Source organism: Scophthalmus maximus, chromosome 16 (assembly GCF_022379125.1).
Source record: "Scophthalmus maximus strain ysfricsl-2021 chromosome 16, ASM2237912v1, whole genome shotgun sequence".
In the NCBI taxonomy this organism is placed as follows: Eukaryota; Metazoa; Chordata; class Actinopteri; order Pleuronectiformes; family Scophthalmidae; genus Scophthalmus; species Scophthalmus maximus.
In genome coordinates, this window is record NC_061530.1 from 15,639,027 (window position 1) to 15,652,536 (window position 13,510).

Below are 13,510 nucleotides of genomic sequence, written 5' to 3' on the forward strand. Positions count from 1 at the left end.
ACAGCAGGCCCTGCTCAGACCGGGCACCAACCTCCATGTCTCAGGTGTCGAATCAGAGAATCTTTATTTCTCCTGTGGGCCCAGAAGTTTCAAAAATCAGTCAAAAAAAAAAAAAAGAGGAGAAAAATCAAAGCTCTAAATCCCCGCTCGCCTCCTCCACCTCTGACCCCCAATAATCCCGCATTCTGATCCAGAAATCTGGACATGCAAATTGCAATCACATACTGACATTTTTTCGGGATGCGCCCGTTCCAGAGAGGCTCAGAAAATGCGAGCGGGCTGAAAAGGGCTGCAGCGCACCGCGCGCGATTCAGCAACACTGACAGACATGCAGGCAATTATTTGCACAAATGCACCTTTGTTCGAGAGAAAAACAGGCGAGTGTGCACTTCTTCACTGGGCGGCACATGAAGAGCACGGCCAGGATCGGCATCTTAGTGGATTAGAGTAAAATTATTGCAGCACAAAAAGGGATTAAATGTTGCAAATGCCACGTCGTGCTTGTCTAGGACCGGAGCCAGAAGCACCTCTCCTCTCGGGGGGGAAAGTGCTGAGACGATGAAAACATCTCTGCGTGCCAGAGAGCATCGGGGCAGTCATTACTTGTAGTCTTCGTCAGGGCTTTGTAATCACAATTTAGTAAAAAAAGGAAAAAGGGGGGATGGAAGATGAGAAGATAAAGAGTTCTATGAAATACAGCATGTTGTGTGGATGTGCGGTAAGTGTGCCCCTCGACCTCGGCCGCCAGTCGTCAGGACTGGAGCCCGGGAGCCGCGGTCTGGGTGGTTGGGAAATGTGTGACATCATCGGGACGTGTCTGCACATATGGGACCGTGCACAGCCATCACACCGAGAGAGAAAAAAAACACGCAAGAGCAGTTTGCAGCACCTTATAAATATGTCACCAGACACTTGGAAACATGTCTGAGGGGGACTCTGCTGTCTGTTAGGCATCATCAGTCATTCGGTCATTTCTCTTTCAACCAGCGTCGTCCGTTTCCTGCTCGGTTGAGGACTTCATACGTCTCCCTGAATGCTCTTTGACAACCCCAGAGAGGGGGCCTCTGCATTATAGCCCCTTCGGTGACAGATGGGTGTATATACACCCCACTTGTGGTGTAAAGCAACGGGGGTGCACTACTCATACAAAGATGTCCAGAGAAGCATTTTTTTATTCGGAGAGAAACATTCATAAAGAAAAGTAGTTTAAAATACTATCTGATTACATCTCTGTCATCTTGTATTTTTACTAAAGTATGGAAAAGAAGCATTTGCTCTTAATGTTGACACCTGAATCATGACATTTACCATCTCAGCTTTAGTACAGTTCTCATGCACAATCCAACATTTTGCAGCTTGGGCAATGTGATCCAAGATAATTCATTAAATTGATCAGTTGATATGAAACAATTGGGTAAACTGCACATTTTTTTACTTAAGACTATCCTATGGAATAAGACACAAAGAAAATGAACAATTTTAGAGCTGCAAGAATTAGCTCATTAATCTTGAAATCTAGAAAAGTTAATTGACAACCGTTTTGAAAATCGAAAATGAATTTCTAAAAATTCATCGTCGCAAATGTTTCGTGAGAGAGATAACGCACTCGACACTTTTAAATCTTGAGGATACACGTGTTTTGTTTTGTTTTGAGTAATTTAACCGACAGAGCTTTTTCATAGGAAATTATCATTGGTGGGTTTTTTTCCCGTCGTCAGAAAAAGAGAGAGACATTGCTGACACGAGGGGGTCACACGGAGCGGGTCACTTCCAGGGTGCCTGTCCAACAAGGCAGCAGTCAGTGCGTTAACGCTGCTGCTGGAAAGCCCCGCCGCCCCGCCGCCCCGCCGCCACGCCGCCCCGATTGATCTCAGTTCTCTTCTCTCCGTCCCCTCCTCCTTCCCTTTCATCTGTCCATCTCTGTGAAGTGCTGCTGCCTCTGAGGTTTCTCACACAGAGTCATCAATCCCCGGGCCTTCTTCCCGGCTCGTAAAAGCCGACTGCATTGGTTAAATGGACTTCATGTAGACCGCGTTTTTTTGGAGTTTTTAACGGCCACTCCAAGCGCTTTAACACCGCGAGTCACGTGCACCCATCAGCGTACTTATTCAAACAGCGCTTTTATATACACGGCCACAAACTCTCCCAATACCTCCTGGAGCACATGGGCTTCACGCATGCCGGCGTGTCCGTGTGTGCATGTGTGTGTGTGTGTGTGTGTGTGTGTGTGTGTGACATGAAGAGTGAGTGACAGAGAGAATAAGAGCCCTCACGGAGGCTAATGAGACCCACACGTGGGCCAAACCTCCCCCAGTTCTCATCCGCTTTTTCTCTTCCCTCACTTTTCTGCTACACTCATTTCCTCTGCCGGCGACACGCAGAGAGAGGGGCCACAACATTGAGGGAGAGGGGGAAAAAAGAAAATCCTTACAAGACAGCCAAGCGTGCATTAAAAACACATGAAACTAGGCGAGAGAGAAAGCCTGAAGCAAAGCCAGCCGGGCCTGAATGGGTATTTAGGCAGGGATTTTGCACTCTGAATCCAAACAACAGAGAAGGTCACATTCATGAATCTCAATATTTTTAAGAGGCATTTAAAGTCAGATGACTGATAAAACGCCCCGCCTGTGGGGCCACAGCTCATTGAAAGAGAAACATTTGTGCGTGAGGCCGCGCCGCTGAACGCAGGAATCCATATCTGTGACAGCCGGCTCTGTCTCCCAAGGACGGCCCCGCTCCGAGCGCAATCACACCCCACAGTCGCTCCTCAATGTGAGCGACACACAGGGATCACTGTCTGAGCACTGTCCACGGAGGTGGGGGAAGGGCAGGCAGTGAGTCAGTTGGGGGGGGGGGGGGGGGGGGGGGGGGGGGGGGGAACACTGCACAACAGATAAGCCGTTTTTCAGAAATCAACTGTTAGGAAAATTGGGCCCGGACATTTTCCCGGAAGTTTGCCGTTCACACGTGACAAGCGCGGCAGGAGATTGTCCGAGGCAGGAAACATTTGTCCCTGCTGCATTCTTACGTGGGCTCGCTCATTCGCATTTTTCAGAAATTTTACAAGGGGGGTTGGCAGGGAAGACATTTGGAAATTGTCCAGAGCAACATTTGCCGACGCGTTCTCACATACAGACCCTCCGGAAAACTTTATGGGGAATCGTCCGTGGCTGACTATCATTTTCAACTTGAATTGGCAGTACATTGAATACTGTAGGTTTTGTTTTTTTTAAATTAAAGAGTTATTAATAACACTTAATGTAATGTCAATACATTAAGTGTTATTAATAAGCAAAGAGGATCACCATCGGATCCTGAAACGGTCCCTGAACAGCTCAGTCCATCAACATAAATTAATGAACAACCCGGAGCTTGCGATGGGTAATAATGTATTATTTTGAATTATATCATGCCCTTTTTATTGACTAAACAATTCATTAATGCAAAAAAAAAAAAAAAAAAAGGGATTTACGGATGAATAATTAATGACAAGAGTATAATTGCAGTTTGAGTAACACTTGATGTGTCGCCACGGATCAGCGTGACTCGGGGTCAGGGGGAGGATTCGCGTCGGAGGCCTTGAGGAGAGAGGAGCCAAGATGTTTCCTTCTTGTTTAGGACAGACAGGAATATGTGTGGGCGGGAGCGGGACTGTTAGAAGAAGCCCGAAACCGACAGCGAGACAGAGAGAAAGCGAGAGAGCGGCTAAGACGGCGTATATGTGGACGCGCGTGAGAGACTGAATAATTCAAAAGGTCAGGCCACCTGCCCGCTGTGTGTCGCGTCGGACACACGCGGGCATGCGCACCGTTCTGAGGGAGGCACGACGCACGCTGGGGGCGAAGACGGAATAGACAAGTCACTTGGGGGGGGGGGGGGTGGGCGCGCGATCACTTTCCCTCGAACACAGTGTAGTTTGTGAACTAATTGGGTGAATCCATAATTAATTTGCTGACATTAAGCCTTAGGGTCTGCTCCACTAAGACTCGGCTGCTTTCTAAGGATGTGGAGAAGTGCTCGCGCAGCCCCGGGGCTCAGCGCTGAAGGGGAAACTCTCGTTCTGACGCCTCGCAAAAAACGCAGGTTCTGACATTTAGGCGCCGTATCTAACAGGGAAAGCTTCTCCGCGCGTGTCTGCTAACTCCCTGTACTGACGGGATTAGTTTGATGCAGGCCGAGATTTCCTCTACGGCACGTTTGAGTGATGGATAAATCTAGAAAAATCCATTCTCAACATGTTTTCAATCGACGCAACAAGACGAGGTTGTTTTTCCTCACCTGACTGTTCTGTCCGCAGGGAAGGAATAAGAGAAAACATCAATGCTGGGAGATAATGAGAGAGAGATGTTTAAGAGTTATTAAAGCAGAGTGACCCGAAAGCATCTTCTGCAGCTGACACACGCACAACGTTCAGTCGTTAAATTAATTTGAATTAATGTGACTTGTAATGTCAACTTCAGACCACACGACCTTCAAAGTCAGACGACGTTGCAGTCCTGTGCTCTGATTGGCTGTAGCTGTCGCAGATTCGTCCAGATACTTGGCCCGCTAGAAATCTAGTCGGAGTGGGAGGCGACGTGTCGGCCAGCCTCTGGAGTCGTGGCTTGGAAGAGTTCACACAAAGCGACAGGCGAGTGCCGATCAAGCGCACATTTGGCTCCGATCTGGGACTTTTGGCGCCGAGTGGAAAACTCGGGCTGAATGTCAGTGTCGCGTGAACTTGGCAAAACTGGAAAATCACATTTTCTTTCCCCGAACAGAAGATTTTGAGCGTTAATGCTTTGACATGCAGTTCGCAGCAACACGCCGGGTGAACATGGTTAATCAACAATTTAAAATATTGAATATATCGATTTTGATTCATGATAATCAACTCAAGGAGGTTGTGTTTCGGGGGCCACTGTTTATCTGAAGCTGTGTGGGTCGTCCACTAATGAGAATGTGAATGTGACTTTGCGTTATGGGGGTTGGGGTTTGGTGAAGACTAGAAAAGCACTTTATGAATGCCGTCCATTTAGCAATTACCTTCATTCATGACACACTAGCATTGTGACAAGTTATGACCATAAACCCACCAACCAGTGATTAATAATTTAACAGCACTTCTTTGTGAAGAAGCTATTTATTTGGTATTTCCTCACGACCATCTCTTCAGCATTTACTTAAGTGAAATAAGGAATCTGGCACATGAATCCCACAACAGTTTATCACTGTGTTTATTTTGATGCAGATCCAGATTTCAAACTTGTGAGCATTGCCAATGTAAAAAAACAAATGCACTTTCTAGCTTCCGAGTTAATTTCAATATTTGTCAAATAATTATGATGGGGGGAAAAAAAACTGTAACTGCTGCTGTGCTTTTCAACATGACACTACGATAACATGATTTTATAGTTTTAAGCTGCGGAGATGAACATGAAGTAGGATTAGATGGGAATAGCCTTTTGATCTAGATATGTTTGAATTGTAATACGTGACCACACTGTACAATCGTTCACAGCCAAACTAAACAGGTTTTCAGTATGTGGCCAAAATACTAAAACCACAGGGATTTCATCAATTGTCAGATGGAATGAAAATATTTGGACAGCGTTGAATATATTTGGGGAAACGGTTCTTTGACTCGTTATGGTGAGAATCTCTTTAGTTGGAGTGCCGGCAGCGAGAGGCAGGATATTTGCCTGAAGATTAAGATTTTTCTCACTAGTTATTTTTAGTGAACTGACATATTATATTTAATATCTTTCAATGAGTTGTCAAATGCAGTGTGGCTCTCGAGTCTGCGTTCATCCTCCCCAGCTGATGCTACTACAGCCTCTTTGAATTGCACGGTAACGTCTCAATGCGTGTGCCGCCTGTGATCCTCGGCAAGACTGGAGAAAAACACAGAGCCCTCGCTTTTTTGAGGTAGAGTTGGATAACTCTGTCTGTGGACGCCCTGCAGCAGCAGCAGCAGCCGGGCACCGCTGCTCATCCACGTTACTCGCAGTTACTCTCTCCCGACTTGATTTCCCGGTGGAGTTTGACCGCGGGGAAATTGTGCGGCGAGAGACAAGTGTTAAAAGTGATCTGACGGAGTGCGGCGGGGGAAAGGGCGGCAACATCCATCCCCTCTCCCACGGCTGATTCCTATCGAACGGCGCAGCTCCGCGAGTGTCTTCAGAGACTCGGCGGCGGGAACCTCCTCGGAGCAAGTAACAAGAGACTGTATGCGTTCAGCCAGAGAAGCACACGTCGCTGGAAAAAAACCACCCCTTGTCGATTTCCTTCAGAAATAACAAACACACGTCTCAATGACAAGGTTGTTTACATTATTGATATTGCAATCCATTATTACCCGCTTGTTTTTTTCTTCTAAAAAAAAGAAAAGAAAAAAGGGTCGGTTTTCTTTCCACCGCGGCGGAGACCATTTGAACAATGGAGGCCATTTTTCCCTTTCGGATTCTGGAGTTGCTCCAGAGGTAAATCTGTCAGCGCAGGGCCAAAACAAAGAAAGAGAAAACAGGAAGGTGTGGACACCCTGCGGCACCAACCCGGCACGACTATTAATATCATCTTACATGCCCATATTCTCAGCACCTCAGGCAGAGCAGAATGTGATTTCCGCGAACTGAACGAGGCCTGTGACAGCGTAGGCAGGTGACAGCTTGACACGCTTATATTTAGCCCGGTAAGCGCGCCCGAGCTGAATGCCTACAAACTGCAGAATTGTTGAACTAGTGGCATCGCTATAATGGAAAACTTTAGGCTTGAAGTACACAAACAGGGCAGTGCTTGAAATCCAGCCTACTGTAGCCCACCTTGTGCTATTTAAATCCGATCGATACAATCTTGTTTCTCAAAAGGTTCCACAGGCTGGGGTTATCAGTGCAAGCCACAGCCGAAGCCGGAGCCGAAAACACTTCCCAGTACAGGAAAATCGCCCGCGGCGTGCCAACCTAGTGAGCATAGGGAGGGCGTGGCCCTGCCCCGCGAGGGGTGAGGTAAGAAGTCCCCCCGCCACCAGCTTGGTGTCAGCGAGAGGCCACGCTCCGGCTCAGACTGCCTGCCTGAGTCCAGCAGGCTCGGCCCAGCTCCCTCTGGGTCCTTCCAGGAAGAGCCAACGTGATTCACAGCTTCCTGGTCCAGGAGAATGAGGTGCTTCCACTACCCCCAGAATGTACCCACACACACACACACACACAACCAACACACACAACCAACACACACGCACACACAACACACACACACACACACACACACACACACACACACACACACACACACACACACACACACACACACACACACACACACACACACACCGCTCAGCCCGCTCCCCGCGGACGGTGAGACGGCCAACTCTGCGCTGTACTTGGGCTTACATTGGGAGGAGGCCAAGTCAAACAATGTGTTGATAAAGTCCAGAGCAGAGTGGTGAGGGGAACGCAGAGCGAGAGCATGGGAGCTGTGCTGAAACACACACACACACACACACACACACACACACACACACACACACACACACACACACACACACACACACACACACACACACACACACACACACACACACACACACACACACACACACACACACACACACACACACACACACACACACACACACACACGGACGGAGATTCACACAGCCAGGAACACTTAATAGTTAATTCTACCATGTCGAAATTTTGTAGTTCTGGCCATCAATCCTATTGGTATAATAACAACTGTGCTCATCAAGATAATTGCAAAGGTCTTGGACCACAGCTTTCTAATTTGAAAGAAGGCGAATGGTAACCAACGTATCGGTAGTAGACATTCACAGATCATCATCCCGGTTCAAGTACGACCTGCCGTATTCGGCGTAGTTATGCACACACAGTTTTGAGCTTGCGTTGGTTTTGATCAGCTGGGTTCACTGTTTGCTTGTTTACAGACGGTCTCATCATTTGACCACCTGTGTCTCTTCCAAGTGGCAACCCGCCGTGACGCCGTACTTGGCCAGCGCCATCTTGGTTTTTTGAAACCAGAAGTAACCATATTTGGAGGAGCAGGAGGCGGGCCTGACTGAGAGCTTGTCCTCTGCAAGACCACCTACACCTGCTGCAACCATAAACCTATTGGACGGTACCATCTGTATCCATGCTACAAAGCATACAGTGCTATATCAATATCTATAAATGGGACCATAGTTCACAAAATGAAAATCATGCTGTACTGACGAAGACTTGAAACCAGCGATTGACACCATAAACTCCTCAGGAAAATGTTTACTGACAAATTTTGGTCTCTTTCTCATAGACTTCTGTAGTCACTGACTGATTTTTTGCAACCGGTGGAGTCGCCCTCTGCTGGTCATATTCCAGAGAACACACGTTTCAGACACTTCCACATTGGCTTTACTTCTGGACACAGTGAGTACGCCTTTTTTACATATACAGCCTGTTGGCTTTTTTCATTTTTTAAAGCTAGGAAACTTTATACAACATCATACGTAATGCAATTAACGGCCCAAGCTACACAAAAAGTTCAATGACGAAAAAAAAAACCCACAGAATTTTCCTTTAAACGCGGCATCAGCTGTGCGGTTTGTCGGCTCCCCGAGCTCAGCTTAACTGGACACATTTTGGGCAGCCGCAGCCAGTCACTGACTTTTACTGGAGAGCCTTTTTTTATCCAAGCCCCCCTCTGATGGGCTCACAACACAAGGTTGGCCTCTCTCTCGCTTTAACCACATCCTATCATCTCAGGCTCTACTAATGCACCACGCTTCAAGGGACCAGGACTGACACACACACACACACACACACAGACACACACACACACACACACACACACACACACACACACACACACACACACACACACACACACACACACACACACACACACACACACACACACACACACACACACACACACACACACACACACACACACACACACACACACACACACACACACACACACACACACACACACACACACCTCCGTCAATTAGTCTTGGCCCAACCTTGCAGCTGAGAGATAAATGGTATGGAGTCTCAGCAGGCTTTCGCGCGAAGCTGTGCTCCTTGTCCGCCGTATGTAGAACAGCTCTCTGGAGGACGCCAAGCCCCTCCACCGCGAGGAGAAGCGGCGAGCGCGGTGCTGGGGGATCGGTGCTCACGGTGCTCAGGCATGTATTAAAATACGACCACGAGGACCCCCAGCTCAATAATCAGAGGCGGCCTGAGAAGCGAGCCGAGGAGATGGAAGAGGGACAGGTAGGGAGGCTCGGTTGGGGTGTAAAGCTGCATTAAAAAAAAAAAACAACCTATTTCAGGTCATTCCACTTACACCTCATTAACCATCTGTTTGTGCAGTGGAGCTGTAATCTGTCTCCCGCTCTAACACAAGCCGCTGAATGTTTCCTGGGGGGAAAAAAACACAACAAAATAAATTCACTCACACTGTGTCTACACTAAACTGTCTGGATCTGAAAAACGCTCTTCAGTGGGGATTTTTCTCTGTCCGCACTGAAACAACTGGAAAAAAGTTTGAATTTATTTTATTTTTTTACATATTTTACATATTCAACGGTATGGTTTAGGGTTTACCTTCTGTTCTTGACACTACTAATAAATAGTGCTTTTTCCTTTTTCATTTTCTGCCGTCAGACAGCTTGCCAAAAAGGACATTTTTGATTGGATTGTGGCTAAAATATTTTGTTTCTCCTCGCTGACACACAGGGTGATACATTTTTTTTAAATGATTCCCCTCCGCTGGTTGTTTCTGGATGTGAAAAATGCCACGTTCCAATCAAAAATGTCCTTTTTTGAGAGTTGTGTGACCACAGAAAAATGAAAACAGGAGGGAAAAGATGCGTTCTCTCGGCGGGAGGTGGCCTGAGCTGAAAGCCTCACCTCCATCACGGCGGTAAATCAAGTGACTGCGCTGCATTATCTGCAACAACATGACAATCCTTTTAACACCTGACACACCCCGGTAACAAGCACATACCCCCACCGGGGTCTGCTGACATGTTATATATATAGCTCCCCCTCTCCTCTCTAACTTTTCACGACATGTCAATTCCATCAGTCTACACACACACACGCACACACACACACACACACACAAACACCTTAAATCAGCCTCCAATGCCAGTGGGGCAGGGCAAATGCAGGTGTTGTGTGAGATCGAGAGCCTTTTCCATTGACAGCGAGACGCGCACACACACACACACACACACACACACACACACACACACACACACACACACACACACACACACACACACACACACACACACACACACACACACACACACACACACACACACACACACACACACACACACACACACACACACACACACACACACACACACACACACACACACACACAGCAAGGTGAAAAATTACAGTGGGGGGAAGCGCGAGTGGCCTGGCGGATTAACTGCGGAATAAAAGTGCTGATGGGCAACAAAAGAGGAAAAACAGCTATTCATCACCCTGGCACAGGATCAAACTCGCACACTACTCAAATGCCCTCCTTGAGTTATTGTGCAGTGCGGCTCTGCTGGCGGCTCCACAGATAACGCTGCCCTACCTGAATTGATTAGAGCCGGGGGATGTATCCTCTCCTCCGGAAAGATGGAGAGCGCCTCTGCGACGCTGAAGTGGAAGAAATCTGTTAATATGTGTTTAACTAGAGTGAGATTCTTTTCCTTTTATAATGCTCTGCTCGAGTGTTTTGCGCATGCACGCGTGGTGCGGTCGTTTCCTCAAATAAGTGTGATTTCTGCGCCATCGCTGTGTTTCTGCATCTCTGAACCTGGGGGGGGGAAACTAATTGGCCTCAGAATAAGTTCTGTGAGGCTCAAATCACCAAAACGCCATTGGCTCAACGTGATGATATCAAACTTAATGTTCTGCCCCACACATCCAACTCATCGGACGCTGCTGCTGAGTCGGATGATGGGCGATGGGTGAGTACACTGTTAACGAAGGCCATGGCGTAGGCAGCGCTCGACAGCGCAAGCATTTCACTCACATTCAACGTGACTGATGATGACAACACAACAATGAAGATGACACGGTCATCGCGCTGAACTACTGTTTCCCACTGTAAAAACAGAGAAACTCTGAATCCAAGTCCAGCTGTGGAACCAATGGCTGAGCTCAAAGAGAGCCAGACGTCCTGACATACGTTGTGTTTAAACTTTCGGGGTTTTTACTTCTTCAACCGATGAATCGGTACCAAGAAGAGTCAAAAATGCCCGTCACCAGTTCCCACAACCTGAGTTGACGTCATCAAACGTTTGATCGACCAAAACCAAAACCCGAGGACGTTCAATTAACGCTGATCTAAAACACATAGAGGCCAAAATCGTCACATTTGAGAAGCTGGAACCGGAGAAACGTTTTGAGATTATTTTTATTAATTTTTTTTTGCTTGATTGAGTGACAATTAATCTTGTTAGTTAATGAATCGGTCATTCAATCAGGCCCATCACCGCAGCACTAACGTTTCAGTGAATGGAGGCTCTGCAGTGTTTGCTCTACAAACTGCCATCTGTTACAGTTTAGTGTCGAGTCTCGGGGATCAATCAGAGCACCGTTTTATCAACAATCTGAGCATCAGAGGAGGCGAATATAAAAAAACAAACATTAATGTGAATATAATGTCATCAGCTTCTTATCTCGGAAAACTGCCGCAAGTGCTGCGGAATATCAGCGCTCCACTAGATAGGCCATTTAAATGCATCAATTCCACGATCATGTGTGAATAGGGTGTGTGTGTGTGTGTGTGTGTGTGTGTGTGTGTGTACTGTGTGTGTAGTGTAGAAACCGCTCAATGAGATCTGCGTCTAGCCTCTGACAGTACATAGCCCTGCACAATGGAGGAGGAAATACCATGAAAAGGGATGAATCATGGGATTGTATCCTCACTGAAGACACACTGACCGCCTCGGGGTCTAGGTCAGTCATGTAGTCTGAGCAGCCGCGGCTGACACTTCCAACACAAACATCACACACACACACACACACACACACACACACACACACACACACACACACACACACACACACACACACACACACACACACACACACACACACACACACACACACACACACACACACACACACACACACACACACACACACACACACACACACACACACACACACACACACACACACACACACACAATACATCAACACTTTCTAAAAAATCTGACATTCTCCTCTGTCACTCTTTTTGTTGTTGTTGTTTTCAATCATGAAATAGTTGCTCTCGGAGACGGGGGGGGGGTTCTCCCCTCAGTCGGGGCATGGGAGTCAGCGGTGGCCTCCATTTCAACTCGCCGGGTCACGGGGGTTGACACGCCTTTTAAAAAATAGAAAAAGCCCTTGTCACAGTGCAAGGTTTCTCTGCCGCCTGCCACAAAATGTCTCCCGACACAAAGCCCTCGCACTCGCAACAGCGCACTCCCACAGCACTGCCAGCGAATGTGACCTCCTGTTTTCCTCCCACTGCCGAAGGAAAAAAGGACAGAAAAAATAAAAACCTTGCTGACCTCTACCTTGCCAACTGAAATCAAATAAATAAACAGAAACAATGTTCTCTGCAACTCTGCCAGACCACGAAGCAAAGTAATATCTTTTTTTTCTTTCTTTCTCTCGTCTCTCTCCGCTGACTTCTGCTCGAGATAGTTTCCACGTTGGAGTTAAGGTGACGGCTTCAACTTTATACGGAGTTGTGCTCAAGGCCTCGAGGGGGAAAATGCTTTTCACTGTTTATCTTTGACGCTGGCTGGTCTGAGCCAAGGTCTCTGAAACACTGCAGAAAACCCAAACGCTGCCACCGCTCCGACGTGAGGAAATAAAAAGTAGAGCCCGCAAAGTTTTGCCATGTCTTTGAACGGCAAGTTAGAACGGAGCTTTTTTTTTTAAAACCAGATTGAGGTTAATTACACCTTTCAGCTTCAGCTGCAATTGCTAATCCAGATGTTTGTTAAGGACTCTTTAGTTTTTCTTTTAGGACAAAAACAAAAAAAAATCATGTAAAAGAAATGACCTCAATCACTGGAAAGTGGCGTCCGACTGAAAAGCTGACGGATGAATCGTGTAAAGAATTGTCATTTCAGTCATTTTGTTGTGTACACCATGTGCTATAATAGGAGCTCATAATGTTTTCTGAGGTGTGACCCCATCCATCTGCTCCCACAAGCATACGACACACACACACACACACACACACACACACACACACACACACACACACACACACACACACACACACACACACACACACACACACACACACACACACACACACACACACACACACACACACACACACACACACACACACACACACACACACACACACACACACACACACACCACCCCCACTCACCACACACAGAGGTCTGCTCGGATTAAATCAAGTGCATGTAGAGCAGGGCCCCATTACCCTGCAGAGGCCACTTCACTGGTTGCTTTACTACCCGGCGTTTCTCCCCCAATTATAAAGA

The 13,510-nt window shown here is 47.3% G+C and overlaps 1 protein-coding gene across 1 annotated transcript in view; it reads right to left on the reverse strand.

The window, feature by feature from the left end:
- The window catches only part of LOC118288021 (C-terminal-binding protein 2), an 89,807-nt gene that overhangs the window by 51,327 nt on the left and 24,970 nt on the right, over window positions 1–13,510 (reverse strand). The gene's annotated exons all lie outside the window — the stretch shown is intronic.